At 43.3% G+C, this 22038-nt stretch overlaps 1 protein-coding gene across 3 annotated transcripts in view; it reads right to left on the minus strand.

Moving 5' to 3' along the window:
- LOC109908466 (semaphorin-6D-like) overlaps positions 1-22038 on the minus strand; it is a 164034-nt gene that overhangs the window by 62184 nt on the left and 79812 nt on the right. For 2 of the 3 annotated variants that reach the window (XM_031789410.1, XM_031789408.1), the window contains exon 2: positions 21400-21596. The exons of the other annotated variant lie outside the window; for it this stretch is intronic. The gene's annotated coding sequence lies outside the window, so the exon portion shown is untranslated. The remainder of the gene's footprint in view (positions 1-21399; positions 21597-22038) is intronic. 3 annotated transcript variants of the gene reach the window in all.

The raw sequence follows: 22038 nt of genomic DNA on the forward strand, positions 1-22038 counted from the left end.
GACAACAGGCCATTCGATTTGACACACTGAACTCTATCGGAGAAGTAGTTGGTGAACCAAGAGAAGCTATCATTTGAGAAACCAAGGCTGTTGAGTCTGCCAATAAGAATGTTGTGATTGACAGAGTCTATATAGCATCCATCCATAGTATCCATCCATCCACAGTATCCATCCATCCACAGAATCCATCCATCCACAGAATCCATCCATCTACAGTATCCATCCATCCACAGGAACCATCCATCCAGCTACAGTATCCATCCATCCAGTATCCATCCACAGTATCCATCCATCCATCCAGCTACAGCATCCATCCATCCACAGTATCCATCCATCCACCCACAGTATCCATCTAGCTACAGTATCCATCTAGCTACAGTATCCATCCATCCAGTATCCATCCATCCACAGTAACCATCCATCCATCCAGCTACAGTAACCATCCATCCATCCATCCACAGTATCCATCCAGTATCCATCCACCCAACTACAGTATCCATCCATCCACAGTATCCATCTACAGTATCCATCCATCTACAGTATTCATCCACAGTATCCATCTATAGTATCCATCCATCTACAGTATCCATCCATCCACAGTATCCATCCACCCATCCACAGTATCCATCCACCCATCCACAGTATCCATCCATCCAGCTACAGTATCCATCCATCCACAATATCCATCCATCCAGCTACAGTATCCATCCATCCATCCACAGTATCCATCCATCTACATTATCCATCCATCCACAGTATCCATCCATCTACAGTATCCATCCATCCAGCTACAGTATCCATCCATCTACAGTATCCATCCATCCATCCATCCATCCATCCACAGTATCCATTCATCCACAGTATCCATCCATCCATCCACAGTATCCATCCATCTCAATGTTCTTCTACTGTTTCTAGTGCGACATCTTCAGAGGAGTGTAACCCCACGTCACCTCATCAAACATACTGGCAGGAATATGCAGTTGTCGTTCAAGCTCCCTCCTCGACCCTCCTCCCGTCGTCTTCACCTCATAACTAAAACGGAATGTTATCTACCTCCTCCTCTCAATCTCCCCATCATCAATAATTCAAAGTGTTATTGAGAAACACTACCTGAACCTCTATTGACAGAAACTCAAGCACTGTCATTCCCTCAAGGGCATCATAATTGGATCCTCAAAGTCTGCTGCAGCAGACCCAGGCGGGGGAACAGGAGTCTGTGTTTATGTTTTTTGTTGAGGTGTCATAGTGTGTGTGTGTGTGTTTATTATTACATATGTATTTCAGTTCTCCAAACCGGCTGCCTCCAGACCCAACAGCACACAGCAGGAGCCATCGCATGCATAGAGTGACTCGGGCCGGTCTTAGGACCATTCCCCTCAGGGGTGTTGTAAAAGGTGGACGGGAAAGTGTTTGGTTATCTAGCACCGTGGAGAAAGGATTGTGGAGGGATTGCGGATGAGTCAGATTGGGAAAGACAGTGAAGCTCTTTATCAATTGCAGTAGTGCACTTTCTCAAACCTGGAGAGGGCAGTTGTTTGGCACAAGTCAAAAGGTGAAGAGAGGTGTATTGCAAACAGGAGTGACAGCTTTTGAGAAGCTTACAATTCTGAGAGTTTGATTTCACAAAGCAACTCCCACAGTACATGCTTAAAAATAACAGGCTCACCAGTATGACATACAATTATATCATAACATGCAGTATGTCAACAGCTTTAATATTTCAGTGTTGATGCAGGTGGTAGAACAAAAAAAAGATACAGCATTCATAGAGCTAGATTAAAGTTAAACAATAGCGAAACTGTCAAAAACAGAACTACAGTATTCACACTAAACATCTTCAACGACAACGTCAGTAGTATTCAAAGCTTCGCTTTTATGCACAATATACAAATATGGCAAACTCAATGTTGCTGTCGTGCAGTGTCCACTCCTCTGACAGCTCAATAATAGGAACAGAGATAGTGCTCCCTCCCACTACGCTTTGTAGACTATAGTACCAGCAGAGCCTATCATTATTTCACCAGAACTGCCGACCGACCGGAGGGGAGGGGAGGCGGGTAGAGGAGAGGAGAGAGCAGCCAGATGATGATGCTATTCACCACACTCCTGCTGGGAAAGATGAAACGCACCACACCGATATAAGCGAGGGAGAGTAGAACGGGAGGAGAGGATGAGGTGAATAAGCAGCGCTGTCAGTGCTCATCAGGTTGCTGATCGCTCAGCGTTCTCCAGTGGTTCTTTATTACCACCAAGGGGAGGCTAGCCCTGGACCCTCCTATCACTTAGGACCCCTGAGTTCAGCCTTGGTGGTACAGTACAGAGCAGCAACGGGGTGGAGATGTGTCTTCCTGCTGGTGCCAGGGCCCCTTGGGTGGCGGTGCAAGCTAATGGGCGGGGGGACCGAGCTAAGCGGCTGGTCTGGCTCCTTGTGATTAGATTTGGGCTCGTTGAGAGAGAGAGAGAGAGAGTGAGAGCGAGCAAGGGTGTGTGTGTGGTGCTGATCCCCCTCATCACACGGCTCTGATTAGGCACTGCGGTGGTTCTCTGGCTTGTCAAGCCGTCGTTCTGCTGCCAATGCAGAAAGCGAGCACCCAACATAAAGCCTGTCTATCAGCGCATCAGAGCCAGGCTGATTCTGAAGGACAACAGTAATTATGCTCACTGCAGAACGATGAAAAACAGAAGAAACAAAGTTTACTGTTATGGCCAACCTGTACAGTAGGTTTAAGAACTAAATGTTCTAACATGACGAAAGGAGCAATTCATGAAGGAGACGGAGTGTTCTCTGCTAAATGTTTTTCTACTTTTCTCTACCATGACCTTACAAGGAGAGGTATTGAGACTGAGCCCCATAGAAATAGGGTTAATTAAGTGAATAAAATGTTTTAAAACATGTGGAGAGCAACTTTTCTTTACGGTCCTTAATGGTGCTTGAGCTGAGGACTGCTGTGATGATGCTCTCATGACGCCTTTGTATCCGTCTTTGTATTTAAGGTAGGGAACAATGAGAGAGTTCGACATCTCTATTAACAGAAAGCTCTTCGTTCTCCATCTTTCTCTATGCTCTCCAGCAAATGGAACCCCCCAGGCACCAATTAGATGGGTGCACTGTTTGCAGTTCAATCTCTGCGTTCCAATTCTGAAAGTTGGAAGACACATGAATTATCGATGTTGCAGAACTTTTGATCCCCCCCCTGATAAAAAAGTAAATTTCGAGTGTCATGGTGTTAGGTTTAATTTGCGAGTGAACTTTAGAGGTAGTGAAGGAAGGAAGATAAGTCAAACCCCTCAATTTTCTCATTTCAGCCGCATCGTGCCAATTGAATATCTTTCTTTTATTCTGTTTGAAGGACCTGCACCATGTTCGTCGGAACCATAGATAGCGCACTTATAACGCAGGACAAGCACACAATGATACGTGTGAAAACATGTAGAAAGCACCTAGTCAAGGACTCAGGCGTAACAGAGACAGAGTAGTTGTGAAAGGAAGATAAATACCGTCTGCAATCACGCTGCCATCACCCACCAGATCCATCCTTATCACATTACCCGAAAATATCATTTAAAAAAAGGAAGTGGGCACACGCAAGACGGGTTGGTGACAGCAGTATGTTCTGAGCATCTTTAGCAGCCGGCGCACAAAATGGCCGAGCTCTTTAATAAATGAAAGATTTTCCAATCTGAGAAGTCGATGCTGATGAAGGGACATATAAATCAGGTGAGGAGCGGCGGAGGGGTTCGGGAGAATGCTCCTCGCTGTAATGGTATTATCATGCCTGCGTGCTTCACTGTTCCTGTGGAGATTAAACACTTTATCATTGTCTTGGCTACAAACAGTCCCCATTCCCAACATACATCCCATAATCAAACACCTTCCCATTCAGACCCACCAGGCTGTCTCTCTTAACAGCACCATCACACACCGCCTGAGCGAGCAAGAGAAGGAGCGAGCGAGAGCATGGGGTTTCAGGGCATCCCTACGTTCGGGGTTATGGCCTAGTGGATGAACCTGACATCATTAACGCCTTCTCACAACTGATGACATCATCGAGAGGCATCTTCTGAGGCCCCGGGGACTTTTTGCTCCATTTATCTCATGTTATTGCTGTGGCACTTCTTTCTCAGCTCAAGAAAGTCCATGACCATTGGCTACTCATACACAGAATATGAAGTGAGGCTCTTCTCGGTGTGCTGAAGGCTATATTGTGTCAGTCTGAAGTACTATCAAAATGCTTGGGTTGGTAGCGCAGGCCTGTCTGACTAGACTATGTCCTGGAGACATGTAGTCTAGCCCTGTTGTGCTGAGAAAGAACCAGTCGCTGTAAATGAGGATGATGTCTGTGACCTCGCAGTGCACTGATCTGGAATCAGCCAGGCAATCAATCCTCCTACTCAATCTCAGTTCAGCAGATGTACTGACAGCTCCACACAACATTGAGAGGTTAAGGTGCTAAAACAACAGCAGCTAACAAAACAGGCACACTAGAATAACACTACCTATAATATTTATTTTAGGACATATTTTATTTAATTTCTGGATGGTGTATTACAGTAAACAATGGATCTCATGACTCTAGCCCAGACCAGAGCTAAAATTGCACCAGACCAGAGCTAGGGGTGCACTGGAAGGGGAAGGAGTCATTGAGGAGCAGGACTTCCATACCAGTATCGTGATACTCGTTAGTATCATGGCAAGGAAACAAAACATGAAGAGAATTTAACTTCTTTAGGAAAACAACCCTAATGTTGAAAACAAACATCATTATGCTGTCATCCAGTCACATTCATTTATTTTCCAAGCTACAGCACACAACATTTTACAAAGAGTTGGGTCTGCTTGGTGTTTTCATTTTTGCCATGGAAAAAAATATGACGATACTGGTATCGTCCCGGCCCTACTAGTTGGTAGTCTGTGTGTGTGTGTCTGAGCTGTTAAAGTGAATCTCTGATCACAGTGCAGATATTGTAGATCCTGCAGCCGTTAGGGAGGATAAGCTCTTATCTTTCGGCTAAATCCCAAAAGTCGTTAAGGGGCGCCGGAGCTGCTTAGAAGTCCAACTAATTAGAGTTCAAATAATTTTCGGTAACACTTTACTTGACACCTAGCATCATAACCATGTCATAACAGCTGACATAACGTGTCATAATATGGTCATAACACTGTCATGACAGATACATTTAGACCTGTTGTGACATATATTGCGTTATTTTTTTATTTTTTATTATTATTTATTATTATTTATTTTTTACCCCGTTTTCTCCCCAATTTCGTGGTATCCAATTGTTTAGTAGCTACTATCTTGTCTCATCGCTGCAAATCCCGTACGGGCTCGGGAGAGACAAGAAGGTTGAAAGTCATGCGTCCTCCGATACACAACCCACTGCTTCTTAACACAGCGCGCATCCAACCCGGAAGCCAGCCGCACCAATGTGTCGGAGGAAACACCCAGAGTCTCTGGTCGCACAGCTGGTGCTGCAGTACAGCGCCCTTAAACACTGCGCCACCCGGGAGGCCTATATTGCATTATTTTATGGCTGGTTATGACACCTACATAACAAGGCAAAACATTCCATTACACCATAGCCTACTTGTCAACAGTATGTTTATGTTACATACAATTTTCAGAAATTGACCATATTAAATTATCATTGTAATTGCGCACAAATCAGACATGCACCTACCCCAATGCTCTGTTGCTGATGACTGGGATGAATGCAGGAGAAGATTTTAGGAGGACCGGACACCCTCTTTGTGACTGATATAAGGGCATGTACGTGATAGACCTATCTGGCTCATATCGTAATGCTTCTTGACAGTGTCATAAAGTGCATTTTCTACAAGTTATTTAAAATATGATGGGGGAAAAAAATTACTAAAGAATTCATTACAACAACAAAGGACTTAAAGAAACAAACTTTGAAACAAAAGGACACTTCTTGGCAGGGAAAAAACTATCGGATAAATGTGGGTTTCATAACCAGCCATAAAATAGCGCAATATGTCACAACAGGTGTAAATGTATGGGTCATGACTGTGTTATGCACATATGACAGGTTATGACAAGTTATGTCAGCTGTTATGACATAGTTATGACCAGCCATGAAATATTGCAATATGTCAAAACAGGTGTAAATTTATGGGTCATGACAGTGTTATGCCCATATGACAGGTGAGCATAACAAGTTATGTCAGCTGTTATGACATTTGACATAGTTATGACCATGCCATGACGCTGCTGTCAAGTGTTAACAAATGTTCTCCTTCTAGATAGATCTTTATGATGGACATACAGTATAATACAGCTAGTGTATCCAGCCATTCTACCATTCTGTTGAGATACTGACATTAGTTCACAAAGCACAATCAATGAGTTATCAAGTTAGCAAAAATACTGTACACTGCAGCAACCCTTGTTTCAAATGTATAGAAAACAAACCAGCCTGGTAATTCTTGACAGATATTTCTTTAGGGTCGAGATGAGGTGAAGAGCACTGCCCACAACAGTCACAGTGTGGATCAAAGCGCCAGATGAATACTACATCTGTCGAGTCTCCCGCTGCTCCTCCGTCCAGGCACAAACACTGATCTGCATTTGTTGTCCTGAAGTCAAAAAGCGAAACGTGGCAGTCACAAAGACAGACCAGTCAAATCCACAGGGCGAGAATGAAAGATGGACAGAAAAACAGAGAGCGAGAGAGGGGGATAAAAACAAAAGCTGTCTGTTGCTTCCAGCATCCCCCAGACTTACCACCATCCACTACTCACTTCTCTTCCTCCTTTCCCTCAGCAGCCCTGGGAAGCACAGGAAGTTGGTGGCACCTTAATTGGGGAAGACAGGCTCGTGGTAATGGCTGGAGTGGAATTAGTGGAATGGTATCAAATACAAACACATGGATTCCATGTGTTTGATGCCATTCCATTTGCTCCATCAAACCATTATTATGAGCCGTCCTCCCCTCAGCAGCCTCCACTGCTGGGAAGGTATGAGCAGGCAGCCGTAATGGAAAAGATAAGAGACCAACAGGCCCATCTATAACAGGCTAGATAGTGGTGTATGGGTGCTGTTACGCCTGGGCGATGGTGTCATCACGTGTGAGTACGTGATAAATGCACTCTGCTTGTCGTATTTGAGGAACCGGAGGCTATTACTCTTGTGGCTGCGGTGACTCCGTGCCGAGTGTGTGTCTGTATCTAGTGATTGTGTTTTGTTGTGTACGTGAGTACAAAGGGAATGTGTGTTTCATGTGTGTGGCAATGTACAACTGTGAGGGTGTGTAAAAGAGTTTGATAATAATCTCCTTCTGTGTGTCATGGTGAAATGCTCTGTAGGTGTGTACATACAATGAGTATACAAGAACACCTGCTCTTTCCATGACAGACTGACCAGGTGAAAGCTATGATCCCTTATTGATGTCATTTGTTAAATCCAATTCAAAATCAGTGTAGATGAAGGGGAGGAGACAGGTTAAAGATGAAGGGGAGGAGACAGGTTAAAGATGAAGGGGAGGAGACAGGTTGAAGAAGGATTTTAAGCTTTGAGACATGGATTGTGTATGTGTGCCATTCAGAGGGCGAATGGGCAAGACAAAACATGCGTTCAATATTAGGAAGGCGTTCTTAATGTTTGGTATTATCAGTGTATATAGGAAGTGAACGTGTGTTTTTGCTTTGTGTGTTGTGTCAGGTTTCTCAAATGCTCCCTTCAAGGTACAGACAGCCACAGCTATAGCAGCAGCCAGCCGCAGAACGACCTGTGGGTCGTCTGGACGTCTGCTCTGTTCCAATCAAGACTTGGAGATAGTGTCTGGCCAGGTGTCCTGTTACCCTGGCGTCCCTAAGCCTCCTCTCCCCCCTGCCCAACGGGCAGGCAGCCCTTTATTGGTAGTTGTTTATATCAGCGCTGGCTTATCATAGGAAATGTGAGAACAGCCACTTACAGGTTGGTGACACTTTTAATTCGTCTCGGGTGATAGGGTTTGTCAAACTATTCCTGGGCCGCCTCATCATCACCGACCGCATTTGCTCACTTAGAGATTGACTTTCCCCCTCTTGTGAAATGTGGCGACGCTACCGCTATCTTGACCTTGATGTTGAATTGCATCATGTTTTGAATTTAATTTAATTTTCGAATAGGAAAAGTCCTCCAGAATGGAGACTACATTGTACTGAAATACATTCCGCACAACAACTAAGAAGTATATGAGAAGAGTTTAAGAGTTTTTAATATAGATGCCCTTTGCAGTATCTGCTCTTCAAATCATCAGGTTAGAAAAATAACTAGCTAAATCGAAATGAAGTGAGATATTTTTAAAGATATAAGATGACACCATATAAACAGGTCTCTGCTTGGTGTTTGCAGATGTCTAAGGATACAAATGAACCAATATGGTACTGGGGTATAAATGAACTTTCCTAAATAGGTCTTCCAAATAAAGTGTGCAGGATATTCATTAAGGTGGCATCAAAATATCTTTTAATGGATTGTGTACTGGAAATAACTTCCTAAATATTATTTTCATGGTTGAATTTCATTGGTGAATTACCAAGATAACATGCTATTAATTATTTGGATGGATATTACTTTGAAACAAGGGAAATATGATTAGAAAACAACTGAATCATAAAAAGCTGAGTCGAACTCAACTCTGCATGCTAGAAAATAGCTCCTTCTGATAGTTGTATTGTTTATTTACACAAATCTGCCCAACAGACTACATTAGCGTCAATGTGTCAAAATGTGTAAACATGCAATAAAAATGTACATTTTATGACTGCACTCCTTTCCCTCTCTTAAATCGTTCAAATTTATGGTCTGGCATTCATCCAAATCAAAACCATTTTTTGTGTGAATTGAAACAAGGACCCCACACTTAAAAGGACCGATCAAAACATTCCATACAGTGCTAAGCTTGGTCGTTAGGGTTCATAAAATCCCCAAATAGCAAGTGATGCCTTGTAAAGCAAAGGACGACTTTGCAAGTCACGTCTCTTACACCATAACCCTACGATAGTTAAGTTTCAATTGAAACAGACTGGCATCTCTAACGAGACCCAGGTATAGTTACAGCCCAAATAAAAATGTTCAAATTGTCTTCCAGAGTAGAAACTATAACAATATTATTTATTTTGGGAGTGGGTACAATTACATTTTTGTCTATCCTATTAAACTACTAATCATACTGTAAAGAGGCAAAAGTAGCTTCCTTTGTGTTGAAATGCCATGCCAATTAAAGTCTGAAAGTAGCAATAGTGACGACTACCTTCCATTACATTACATCCCTGTGCCATCTAAAATTAGCCATGCTCATAGTCTCTCGCCCGGGTAGAGATACACTTTAATCTTTGTTATTTTTTTCTTCATTCCGAGGATTGGCGGTGCAGATATCTTTTCTGTGTGCTTAAGCTCCACAGCCATATGTCGCAGCTGCCCTGTCCATGACACGCACACTTTTAATCAGCGCTCAGTGATGGACCACATTGTGTCCTTTAGGCCCAAAGCTTTGAGTCCTGGACTGATACAGCTGTGCTCTGAGCCGGTTGGCTGCCTGCATCCAGTGCTGAGCTTCATCACACACATTCCTGGGTAGCAAAAAGTTAATAACTGTGACCCATAGGAGTCTCATTATATTTACATCTTTCAGTGGCTGGCATTTAACAAACTGAATATATACAGCAGATAATGATAGAGGGAAAGTCCTCTATCCCTCTAGCCCAGGGAACATCAACTAGATTCAGCCACGGTCCAATTTTGGTCTTCAGCGGATGGTCAGGGGGCCGGAACATAATTACAAATAATTTGAAGACAGCAAATTGACCGCAAAAAGCCCAAACAGATACACTACATGACCAAAAGTATGTGGACACCGGCTCATTCCAAATTATGCACATTCATATGGAGTTGGACTCCCCTTTGCTGCTATAACAGCCTCCACTCTTCTGGGAAGGCTTTCCACTAGATGATGGAACATTGCTGCGGAGACTTGCTTCCATTCAGTCACAAGGGCATTAGTGAGGTCGGGCACTGATGTTGGGCGATTAGGTCTGGCTCGCAGTCGGCGTTCCAATTCATTCCAAAGGTGTTTTGATGGGGTTGAGGTCAGGGCTCTGTAAGAAACAAACTGTTTCTGTATGGACCTCGCTTTGTGCATGGGTGCATTGTCATGTTGAAACAGGAGAGGGCCTTCCCCAAACTGTTGCCACAAAGTTGGAAGCACGGAATCGTCTAGAATGTCATTGTATGCTGTAACATTAAGATTTCCCTTCACTGGAACTAAGGGGCCTAGACCGGAACATGAATAACAGCCCCAGACCATTTTATTCCTCCTTCACCAAACTTTACAGTTGGCACTACACATTCGGGCAGGTAGCGTTCTCCTGGCATCCACCAAACCCAGATTCGTCTGTCGGACTGCCAGATGGTGAAGCGTGATTCATCACTCCGGAGAAGGCATTTCCACTGCTCCAGAAACCAATGGCGGCGAGCTTTACACCACTCCAGCTGACGCTTAGCATTGTGCATGGTGATCTTAGGCTTGTGTGCGGCTGATCGGCCATGGAAACCTATTCCATGAAGCTCCCGACGGACAGTTCTTGTGCTGACGTTGCTTCCAGAGGCAGTTTGGAACTCGGCAGTGAGTGTTGCAACTGAGGACAGATGATTTTTACGGGCTATGCACTTCAGCGGTCCCATTCTGTGAGCTTGTGTGGCCTATCACTTTGCGACTGAGTCGTTGTTGCTCCTAGACGTTTCCACATCACAATAACAGCCCTTACAGTTGCCCAGGGCAAGTTTTATACACGTCATATATAGTGTATAATGTTTGACTAAAACAATAATTTCAAACCTTGCTTACATTTGTATATGATCAAGTTTCTCTCTATTACGCCCGGGAATACTTGGGACCAGATTTCTTAAATTAAAGTCACTTGTAGCTGATTTCCTGATGTTGTTAGTCTTATGTCCAACAAAAAATGTATGCTATTTTTTTGCAAAAAAAAACAACTTGCTCTAGCCTCTTAGGCAGCCACGCCAAGGGGGTATGCAGTCAATTCAATCAGGAAAGGTGAAGTGTGAAAGATGCTTATGCGGATTAATGTTGACAATATTGGCATAATAATGCAGATGAAAGACTTCACCCACACTCATGTTCCACTGTACAACATCAAATCAGAATTCCTATTCAGAATATACTGTACTTTAAGGACAGTGCGTGTAAACGTACGCATGTGTGAATGCATGTGCCCCCGCCAATTATGTAGATTTTAAAAGCATTCTAGGTTCACCTCAATGCCCTGCACTGAAAAGGGGGCAATGTCAAGATGACAAGTGCAAACAGCCAAAAGCTAAAAAAGGACTTCCTATTAAAACTAAAGTATCCATTTTGGATGACAGCCAACTGTCCAAGTAAATCAATTTTAATTTGTTCAGGAGTTATCTGAAGGGTGAAAGTGATGTAATTTTAATAAGGAAATATGAACTTTAAGATGATTAAATTAATTTAGATTTTTCCTTCAAAGTTTACATTATTCAATAGCTGAACACATTTGCATAGATGCAGAAAACTCAGTAAATGTCTTAAGTCAAATTGCAAAAACGAGCAAGTCCCATTACCTTACAGGCAAACCTGCATTTATTAATCTACTGAATTTTCTTTCATTAGTTTATCATAAAACATTAAAAAGGCTTTAGGACTTTCTAAATCTGCAAGAAGACCAGGACTGTTAGAGCCAACAAGCATCATATAGTCAGTCACCTTCTGAAATGAGAACACTTTCAGTATTTATTTAGACCTCAAACCAAGAGGCTGGCAAAGAATCACCCTGAGAGGTGGTTTAGTGGGGTATAGCAAAACACAATCAGGAAACCTGAATCTCCTACCTGACTGATGTCTTCATCCAGACCGGACGGTTTGGGAGGAGAGGAGGAGGAGAGAGAGTAGGACAGAGGGTAGTGGAGGTCAGATAGGCCATACATAACCAGCCTTGCTGTTGACATTGTAGAACTCATTCTGTGGTTTTAGAGGCATTTCTCTTTGACTTTGGTGAGAGGATTTATTTACATGTCTCTCCCTGCAGCTTTCATTTGGCTAGATTTTAGGGAGTGAGAGAGTCCTAGCGTTTGGGGGAGTAAGGTCTGCAGATAGTATGTGCTGACAGTAGAGCTGTTATCACAGAGGGAGTGCTGCTTGTCTCCTCACAGCTTAAGTACTTAAGGGTGTGTGTGTGTGTGTGTGTGTGTGTGTGTGTGTGTGTGTGTGTGTGTGTGTGAGAGAGAGAGAGGGAGGTTTGGATCGAACCCTACAGCCTGGAGTGTCTGAAAGGACACCTCATATGCTGTGTGAAGTTCATATTTTTCAGAGGAACGTTCACTGGATGAAGAAGTTGCATCATTAATTTGCCCCTTTAACATTCCATGTTACTTCAAACTCAGCAAAGTACAAAAGCAGAGCATGTCCGTAACTACATGAGGATACCGAGTGCCAGACCTCAATCATTTTTTGTAATTTGTAATGAAATAAATAAAAAATACAAATATATATTTTGTACACAAAGAAAATAAATTACAGGTCAACATCTAAATATTGCCACTAGCATTCATCAAAGCTCAGGACGCTTAAATTCTTTATTTGACCACTCTAATCGCACCTGCCTTTGCGAACAAGTGGAATTATGAACAGTGGTCTGTTCATTATGATCACCTGCATCCCCCTGATTTGCCTCCCAGATTTGCCTTTTTAACAACACATTCACCACTCTCTAAAACGGCTAACTCCACCCTCTCGCGGCACAGGCCGAGGGCCGAGTTATTTTACTTATTCCACATTTTGTTGTGTATGATTATTATTTTTACACACAATACCCCATAATGAAAAAGTGAACATTTTTGGGGGGGACATTTTAGCAAATTTATTGAAAGTGAAATATCTAATTTAAGTATTCACACCCCTGAGTAAATACTTTGTAGAAGCACCGTTGGCAGCGATTACGGCTGTAAGTCTTTCTGGGTAGGTCTCTAAGAACAAGACAACCACTTTAAGGTCTTGCCATAGATTTTCAAGCAGATTTAATTCAAAACTGTAACTCTGCCATTCAGAAACATTCATTGTCTTTTTGGTAAGCAACTCCAGTGTACATTTGGCCTTTTAGTTTATTGTCCAGCTGAAAGATGAATTCTTCTACAGACTGAACCAGGTTTTCGACTTGGATTTGGCCTGTTCTTAGCTGCATTCCATTTCTATTTTATCATGAAAAACTCCCCAGTCCTTAACGATTACAAGCATACCCATAACATGACGCAGCCACCACTATGCATGAAAATATTGAGAGTGGTACTCAGTAATGTGTTGCATTGGATTTGCCCCAAACATAAAACCTTACACCTGAAGGACAAAAAATGAATTGCTTTGGTACATTTTTTACAGTATTACTTTAGTGCCTTGTTTTAAACAGAATGCATGTTTTGGAAAATGTGTATTCTGCACAGGCTTCCTTCATTTCACTCTGTCAATTAGGTTAGTATTGTGGAGTAACTACAATGTTGTTGACACATCCTCAGTTCTCTGATCACAGCCTTTAAACTCTGTAACTGATTTAAAGTCACCATTGACCCCATGGTGAAATCCCTGTGCTGTTTCCTTCCTCTCCGGCAACTGAGTTAAGAAGGACGCCTGTATCTTTGTAGTGACTGGGTGTGTTGATATACCATCCAAAGTGTAATTAATAACTTCACCATGCTTAACGGGATATTCAATGTCTGATGTGTCTTTTTACCCATCTACTAATAGGTGCCATTCGTTCGATAGGGTTCAAGTCCAGGCTTTGGTTCGGCCACTCTAGGACATTGAGACTCCTGAAGCCAATCCTGCATTGTCTTGGTTGTGTGCTTAGGGTCGTTGTCCGGTTGGAAGGTGAATCTCGCCCCAGTCTGAGGTCCTGAGCACTTTCAGGTTTTCATCAAGGATCTCTCTGTACTTTGCTCCGTTCATCTTTACCTCAACCCTGACTAGTCTCCCAGTTCCTGCCTCTGAAAAACATCCCCACAGCATGATGCTGCCACCACCATGCTTCACTGTAGGCATGGTGCCAGGTTTCCTCCAGATGTGATGCTTTGCATTCAGTCCAAAAAGTTGGTTTCATCAGACCAGAGAATCTTGTTTCTCATGGTCAGAGTCCTTTAGGTGCCTGTTGGCAAACTACAAGTGGCTGTTGTGCCTTTTACTGAGGAGTGGCCTGATTGGTGGAGTGCTGCAGAGATGGTTGTCCTTCTGGACGGTTCTGCCATCTCCACAGAAGAACTCTGGAGCTTTGTCAAAGTGACAAGCGGGTCCTTGGTTACCTGCCTAACCCAAGGCCCTTCTCCCCGATTGCTCAGTTTGGCCGGGCGGCCAGCTCTAGGAAAGTCTTGTTGGTTCCAAACTTCTTCCATTTAAGAATGATGGAGGCCACTGTGTTCTTGGGGACCTTCAATGCTGCAGATTTTTTTCTTCCCTTCCCCAGATCTGTGCCTCAACACAATCCTGTCTCTGAGCTCTACGGACAATTCCTTCAACTTGCTGGCCCGGTTTTTGCCCTGACATGCACTGTCAACTGTGGGACCTGACATAGACAGGTGTGTGCCTTTCCAAATCATGTCCAATCAATTGAAATTACCACAGGTGAACTCCAATCAAGTTGTAGAAACATTTCAAGGATGATCAATGAAAACAGGATGCACCTAAGCTCAATTTCGAATCTCATAGCAAAGGGTCTGAATACTTATGTAAATAAGGTATTTCAGTTTTTACGCTGTTTTTGGTTTGTCATGATGGGGTATTGTGTATAGATTGATGATAATTTGAATTTTATTTATCCGTTATTTTACCAGGTAAGTTGACTGAGAACACATTCTCATTTGCAGCAACGACCTGGGGAATAGTTACAGGGGAGAGGAGGGGGATTAATGAGGCAATTTATTAATGCATTTAGAAGGCTGTAACGTAACAAAATTTGGAAAAGGGAAGGGGTCTGAATACTTTCTGAATGCACTGTAAGTGTATGTTTGGTGTACAGAGATGAGGCAGTCCTTCAAAAATCATGTTAAACAATATATTTGCACACAGAGTGAGTCCATGCAACTTATTATGTGACTTGTTAAGCACATTTTTACTGCTGAACATGGAGTATTTAGGCTTTGTTAGGAGTTGAATACCCTCCTAACAAAGGGGCTGAATACTTACTGATTCAAGACATTTCAGCTTTTTATTTGTATTTCTATTTGTAAAAATTTAAGAAAAAAAAACATACGAAGAAAAAAATATTTAAAACCCAACATGTAACAATTTCAAAGATTTTAATGAGTTACAGTTCATATAAAGATATCAGTAAATTTAAATTAATTAATTAGACCCTAATCTATGGATTTATCGCGACTGGCAAAACAGATATCCATCTATTAGTCACAGATAGCTTTAGAAAAAGGCATGGGCGTGGATCAGAAACCAGTCATAGGCGGCAGCGTAGTCTAGTGGTTAGAGCGTTGGACTAGTAACCGAAAGGTTGTAAAATCAAATCCCCAAGCTGACAAGGTACAAAATCTGTCGTTCTAGGCTGTCATTGAAAATAAGAATTTGTTCTTAACTGACTTGCCTAGTTATAAAGGTAAAATAAAAAAATTGAAAAAAGTCCATATCTAGTGTGACCACCATTGGATTCATGCAGAACAACACATTTCCTTCTCATAGAGTTGATTGGGCTGTTGATTGTGGCCTGTGGAATGTTGTCCCACTGCTCTTTAATGGCTGTGCGAAGTTTCCGGATATTGGCGAGAACTGGAACACGCTGTAGTACACGTCGATCCAGAGCATTCCAAACATGCTCAATATGTGACATGCCTGGTGAGTATGCAGGCCATGTAAGAACCGGGACATTTTCAGTTTCCAGGAATTGTGTACAGATCCTTGCAACATGGGGCCATGGAGGCAGCTTATGGTAGAAAAATTACCATCAAATTATTTTGCAACAGCTCTGGTGGACAGTCAGCATGCCAATTGCACGCTCCCTCAAAATTTAGACATCTGTGGCATTATGTTGTGTATCAAAACTGCACATTTTAGAGTGGCCTTTTATTGTCCCCAGCACAAGGTGCACCTCTGTAATGATCATGCCATTTAATCAGCTTCTAGATATGCCACACCTGTCAGGTGGCTGGATTATCTTGGCCACGGAGGAATGCTCACTAACGGGGATGTAAACAAATGTGTTCCCAAAATTTGAGAGAAATAAGCTTTTTGTGCGTATGGAACATTTCAGGGATCTTTAATTTCAGCTCATGAAACATGGGACCAACACTTTTTACATGTTGCATTTATATTTTTATTCAGTGTAATTCCACTTTGACATTATGGGGTATTGTGTGTAAGCCAGTGACAAAAAATACAAATAATCAATTTTAAAGGCTGTAACGCAACAAAATGTGGGAGGGGTGTGAATACTTTCTGAAGGCACTGTCTGTCAGTCAGGTAGAAGGATGAAGTAAGAAGCTAACAATAAATGGAGCCTACCTCAGCAGGATAAAAAAAATACGCTACTAAGTTCTCATTATAACTTTTCTTTACAGAGAGTAGGCTACTGAGATACAGTGATGTGGCGCTCAGTGGTGAGGCTGAGGCAGGCTGCAATGCTTGCAGGAGGAAGCAGAGGAGACAGACAGAACAGAAGCAAGCAAAGAGAGAGGTCAGTAGAGTGGTTCTGAAATTTGGGGTCAGGGCCCCATGTGGGGTCCCCTGAGAAAATCTGTACTAATCTTATCAAACAAGTTAGGAACATAAACAAGAGGATATGTTTCCATATGTACATATCTACCCGCCTATCTTCCCTATATTAATATGCAATCAAAATGCAGTTATTAAAGTTTTCGCTTCGTCGCTATTTAATTCCTTGAGAGGAAAAACAGAGGAAATACCGTGAATTATTTTCTAGCCTAGCTCGTTTCTTTCTCACTCATCTCCACCGTGTTGCCTCCCATGATCTCTAAGGACCCGCTGAGGTTGGGGTGCATTAGCATTCCCACACAGAAGATCCCACAGATGCTCAGGGGAAAGTCCCACAGGATGCAATGATCTGTGGATCAATATCCGGAGCTTAACGCAGTGTGCTCACAGAATATTAAGTCACCGTGGGAAAGTTATCCCATCACGCTCCAGGTGAAAAGAGCCAAAGCCCACAATTATCCTAAGCCAGCCAGCCACCCACCACGCTACGGTTTGAGATGATCAAATGCAAATCGTATCAATGAACAGAGAAAAACTACTTTCAGGTAGGAGTCTGTCGACTTACAAAATGCGAGAGCTACATCTGTAAGCAAAACATTGATGCATAAATCAAAAGTAAGCAACATGCATCAACCTGCGTTGAAACGTAGGAACTGGATTTATTTGAATAGTGTCCACAGGGACTTCGGGCATTCAGACACAAACTCATTGCTCAAACGTCAACAACGGCAACTGTGTAAACAGAACATCTCGTTGTTGACATCCTGACATGAACAGTGCCTATATTGCTATAAACCCCAGAGTCCCCTAGGCCTTCCATTAGTCTGACTCTTGTCTCTGTCAAATCCCTCCTTGTCCCTCGCTTCTTTTCAAGGGGAGCGGAGCCTGTGACATGTTACGCGTGCATCCACTGCACACATCATTGATAGTAATGGGGAGGTAAAGTAGGCAGGGAGGCGTGTGTGTGAGAAAGTGTGTATGCAGGGGGGTTAGCAAGTCAGGATTACACAAGCGGAGCATGTGTGCCGCTCCGCGAGATCAATTCATGTCACCATGGCAAATGGCGTGACAACCAGTCCCCTCCCAGTCACCATCTGCCTTGTCCCCAAGCCAATTTGTCACAGCACAGTCATGTGTGGCGATGCCCTCCAACATTGAGGAAGATGGCTGTGGGGAAAAGGAAGGAAGGAAAGGAAGGAAGGAAGGAAGGAAGGAAAGGAAAGGAAAGGAAAGGAAAGGAAAGGAAAGGAAAGGAAAGGAAGGAAAGGAAGGAAAGGAAGGAAAGGAAGGAAAGGAAGGAAAGGAAAGGAAGGAAGGAAGGAGAAAATAGCATTGACAGAGGGTTTAAGCTTGAGCCCTGGAAACCAAGTGTGAACGGTTTGCCAACCGAGTTCAGAACGGTTGGCAAAGGCAAACTGGCTAAGGAACTTTTGGGAACTACTGGCAGCCACTTATTGAGATACTACTGGTTTGGACTGGTGTCAGAACTTAATTTGCACCCAACTGAATTAGAATGACCTAATTGAGGTGAACACCATCCAGCATTTTCTCACGTAAGATGCCGTCATTCTAACGTGACACACAGTTGCCAGGAGCCATCTGTCTAAACAAACGTGGAACTCATTTCTAAGAATCATGATTTTGCTCATCCGCCTTACACTAGTTCATAATTTTACACTCTCTGAACCTATGATACACTGGCTACTACAGCAAACCATGCTCGATCAGCTGAGCCAACTATTGCTACCCTGTTTGAATAGCCATTAAAGTAGGTAGTTTACCAGCTTGCTGATGAAGTTGTAGGGCACCAAAGTTATGGGACTGTTCTAAGAAATCCGCATGCGTCTGACTGACAGCTGGCACTGTGCCTTGCTACTTTGTAACATTTGGCCAACGCCATAACACCGCAGAGAGCAGTCAGCTGTGCTGCAAAACTCGGCGCACTTGTCACGGCAGAACAGAAACTGCCTTATCATGGAAACTCACTAGTGCTATTGGCTAGAATTTCACTATACTAGCTAGCGTGAGTATTCAGCATTGAGTGTGTGAACTCGCTAGAATCTCTTTAATTTCATATGGATTGATTTGAGACTGGAAAGATGGTGCCGACAGACATAGCAGCTCTGCTTCTAGCTCCTAAGCAACTTTGCAGTATTGTTTTTGTGTTATTTCTTATATTATTATAATATATGACACCTTAGACTCACTTAAATTTGGTAACCACCCCAATAGATCCACAGATGATGCAATCGCCATTGCACTGCACACTGCCCTATCCCATCTGGACAAGAGGAATACCTATATCAGAATGCTGTTCATTGACTACAGCTCAGCCAACACCATAGTACCCTCCAAGCTCTTCATCAAGCTTGGGGCCCTGGGTCTGAACCCCGCCCTGTGCAACTGGGTCCTGGACTTCCTGACTGGTCGCCCCCAGGTGGTGAAAGTAGGTCCTCAACCCAGGGGCCCTACAAGGGTTCGTGCTCAGCCCCTTCCTGTAGTCCATGTTCACCCATGACTGTGTGGCCACACACGCCTCCAACTCAATCATCAAGTTTGCAGACGACACAACCATAGTAGGCCTGATTACCAACAATGACGCTACAGTCTACAGGGAGGAGGTGAGGGCCCTGGAGGAGCGGTACCAGGAAAATAACCTTTCCCCCAACGTCAACAAAATGAAGGAGCTGATCGTGGACTTCAGGAAAAAGCAAAGGGAGCACGCCCCTATCCACATCGACGGGAGAAGGTGGAAAGCTTCAAATTCCTCGTCGTACACATCACTGACGATCTGAAATGGTCCACCCACACAGACAGTGTGTTAAAGGAGCAACAGCGCCACTTCAACCTCAGGAGGATAAAGAAATTTGGCTTGGCCCCTATGACCCTCACAAACTTTCACAGATGCACAATTGAGAGCATTCTGTCGGGGTGTATCACCGCCTGGTACGAAAACTGCACCACTCGCAACCGCAAAGCTCTATATACATAGACATGGAATCACTATTTTAGTCAATGCCACTCCGACATTGCTCATCCTAATATTTATATATTTCTTAATTTCATCATTTTACTTTTAGATGTGCGTATTGTTGTTAATTATTACAGTATATATTTCTGCACTGTTGGTGCTAGTAACACAATCATTTCGCTATACCCGCAATAACATCTGCTAAATGTGTATGTGACCAATAACATTTGATTTGATTTCAGACAGCAAGCAGGTCACTAGTTACCTAGCAAATGTGTGTGCACATTTAGATTTTCATACTGATTCTACAACCACAACACACCTTAGCTCAATGTAGAATTAAGTAGTGAAGATTTACTCATGAACCCCACCCCTCCCCCCATCACTATCAGCTACAGGTTTATAGTTTTTGGTACTGAATCTTGAGGATGAAAGGCAGTTCCGTTTTGTGGATGAAATTAGTGTTTTCTAGTTATCAGACAGATCAGTGAAGACCCTCCAGTGACAATGGAAAAGGTTGGATGAATGTCTTATATGAGCTGTTATAGAGTAGTGAGGTTTGGGACAGGGCAATAAACTGGTGCCAACCAAGGCATTAAAATGAGTGTACACTACAAATCAGAGCTTATTTCTTCCCATCTTTCACTAGAAAAGGCAGTGAAACAACCTTTGCAGCGATGCATGGAAGATCTGAATATAATTTTACACATTTGTGCCAGTATGTGAGGCCACTGGGATGGGGATAGTGCTTTATTGTGAAGTGAGTGGGTGTCAAGGTATGAAAGCAAAACGAGACAGTCTTCTCATACACACACACACACAGTTTGCTCTGACAATTCCTCCATTCAGTGCTCCGTCTGATCACATTTCATGCCTATGCTCCCACTGACTGGTGTTCCTTCCCATTTTACCGTTTGTGGCAGCCATAATGAAAAGCAGAAAATGTCCAACCATAGAGCCAGCTGTAGACACCCAACTACTCTGCCAGTGACCAACTGAGCACAACACCTATTTCCTATTTCTACATGGCCAGCACACCAAACCCAAATGCATTGTTTGCCTGCTAACATATCTGACAACAATGCAAGTTGCTGGCTTGCACTCACTTTGATTGATGCACAATGCTACACAATGGCCCGTGGTGTTTGTATACATAGCCAGCCAAAAGAGGGCTATCAGTACAAAGCCAATGCACATAAAGGGATATGAAAGCAGAGGTGTCCAATGTGAACCCTCGTCCCATCAAAAGGTTGAACATACGGGCAACAGGGAGTGAAAAGGGTGACAGAGACAGAATAGCAGCTGTGTTGTTGTTATATAAAGCATTGAGGGCGGTTGTCCATCAAAGCCGGGCCTGTACAGGTAGGGCTTCAATGAAAGTCCTGAAGGGCTCATTTCCACGGCGGACAACAATCACGTCATGATGTGAGGGCTTACGTAATCAGCTACGGGTTTTATCCGGAAGCCCATTGAAACATCTACTACAGGCATCATAGCACACCACTCTGTGACCCTTGAGTTATAGAACACCCATAAGATACGAGTCAGCATTTATTACACCCAGCTTGTTTGACGTCATACTCCATCTAAACCCATGGGTTAGACTCCTGTTTTCAAGCCAAGTTTCTATGTCTGAAATGTAGACATGAAGAGGGAAGAATAATGACAGTACTCACTTTCTGTATCAGTACAGATGGATTACACCACCAAATGGCTCAGTTGATCTTTGGTTCCTCACAACAGATGTGAAGAATTCAGAGGGTCTGATCCGATAAGTATGGAGGGGGAGGGGTTGTGCAGTTGGGGGAGGGTCAGGGGGTTGAACCCCCCTCAGATTTTTTCACAATTAGTTTTGCAATCCTCAGCAAACTTCCTGTGAGAGAAAAAAAAACAAGAGACAAACAACATGAGCGGTGCGCTGCAGCAGTGACGGCCCAGTATGTAAAACAACGGGAGGGAGATTCTCAAAGCACAGCTGTGCTGCAAACACACAGGCTAATAACCTCTGCCTTTTCAACGCACAGCCTCAGCAGGATACTGCAACGGGCCACTGACCGATGACTGAGGAAGACGTGCGGGGGGGGGGGGGTGCAGCACACATCCTCTTAGCATAATCTCCTCAGTCACTTTACTGTCATAACATAGCAGCATAACACAAGCAGATGAGCTCTAAATAGAACCAGATGCATGGGGCTCCACAGGGGTAGAGGCGGTGAGACGACAGAGATGCTGTGGCGCTACAATATAGTGAGAACTTATCTCTATACTAATCCCTTTCTTAAATAGCCAGTTTCCCCATAGTCCCAAATTATTTA

The sequence above is a fragment of the Oncorhynchus kisutch genome, linkage group LG2 (genome assembly GCF_002021735.2).
Source record: "Oncorhynchus kisutch isolate 150728-3 linkage group LG2, Okis_V2, whole genome shotgun sequence".
NCBI classification, from domain to species: Eukaryota; Metazoa; Chordata; class Actinopteri; order Salmoniformes; family Salmonidae; genus Oncorhynchus; species Oncorhynchus kisutch.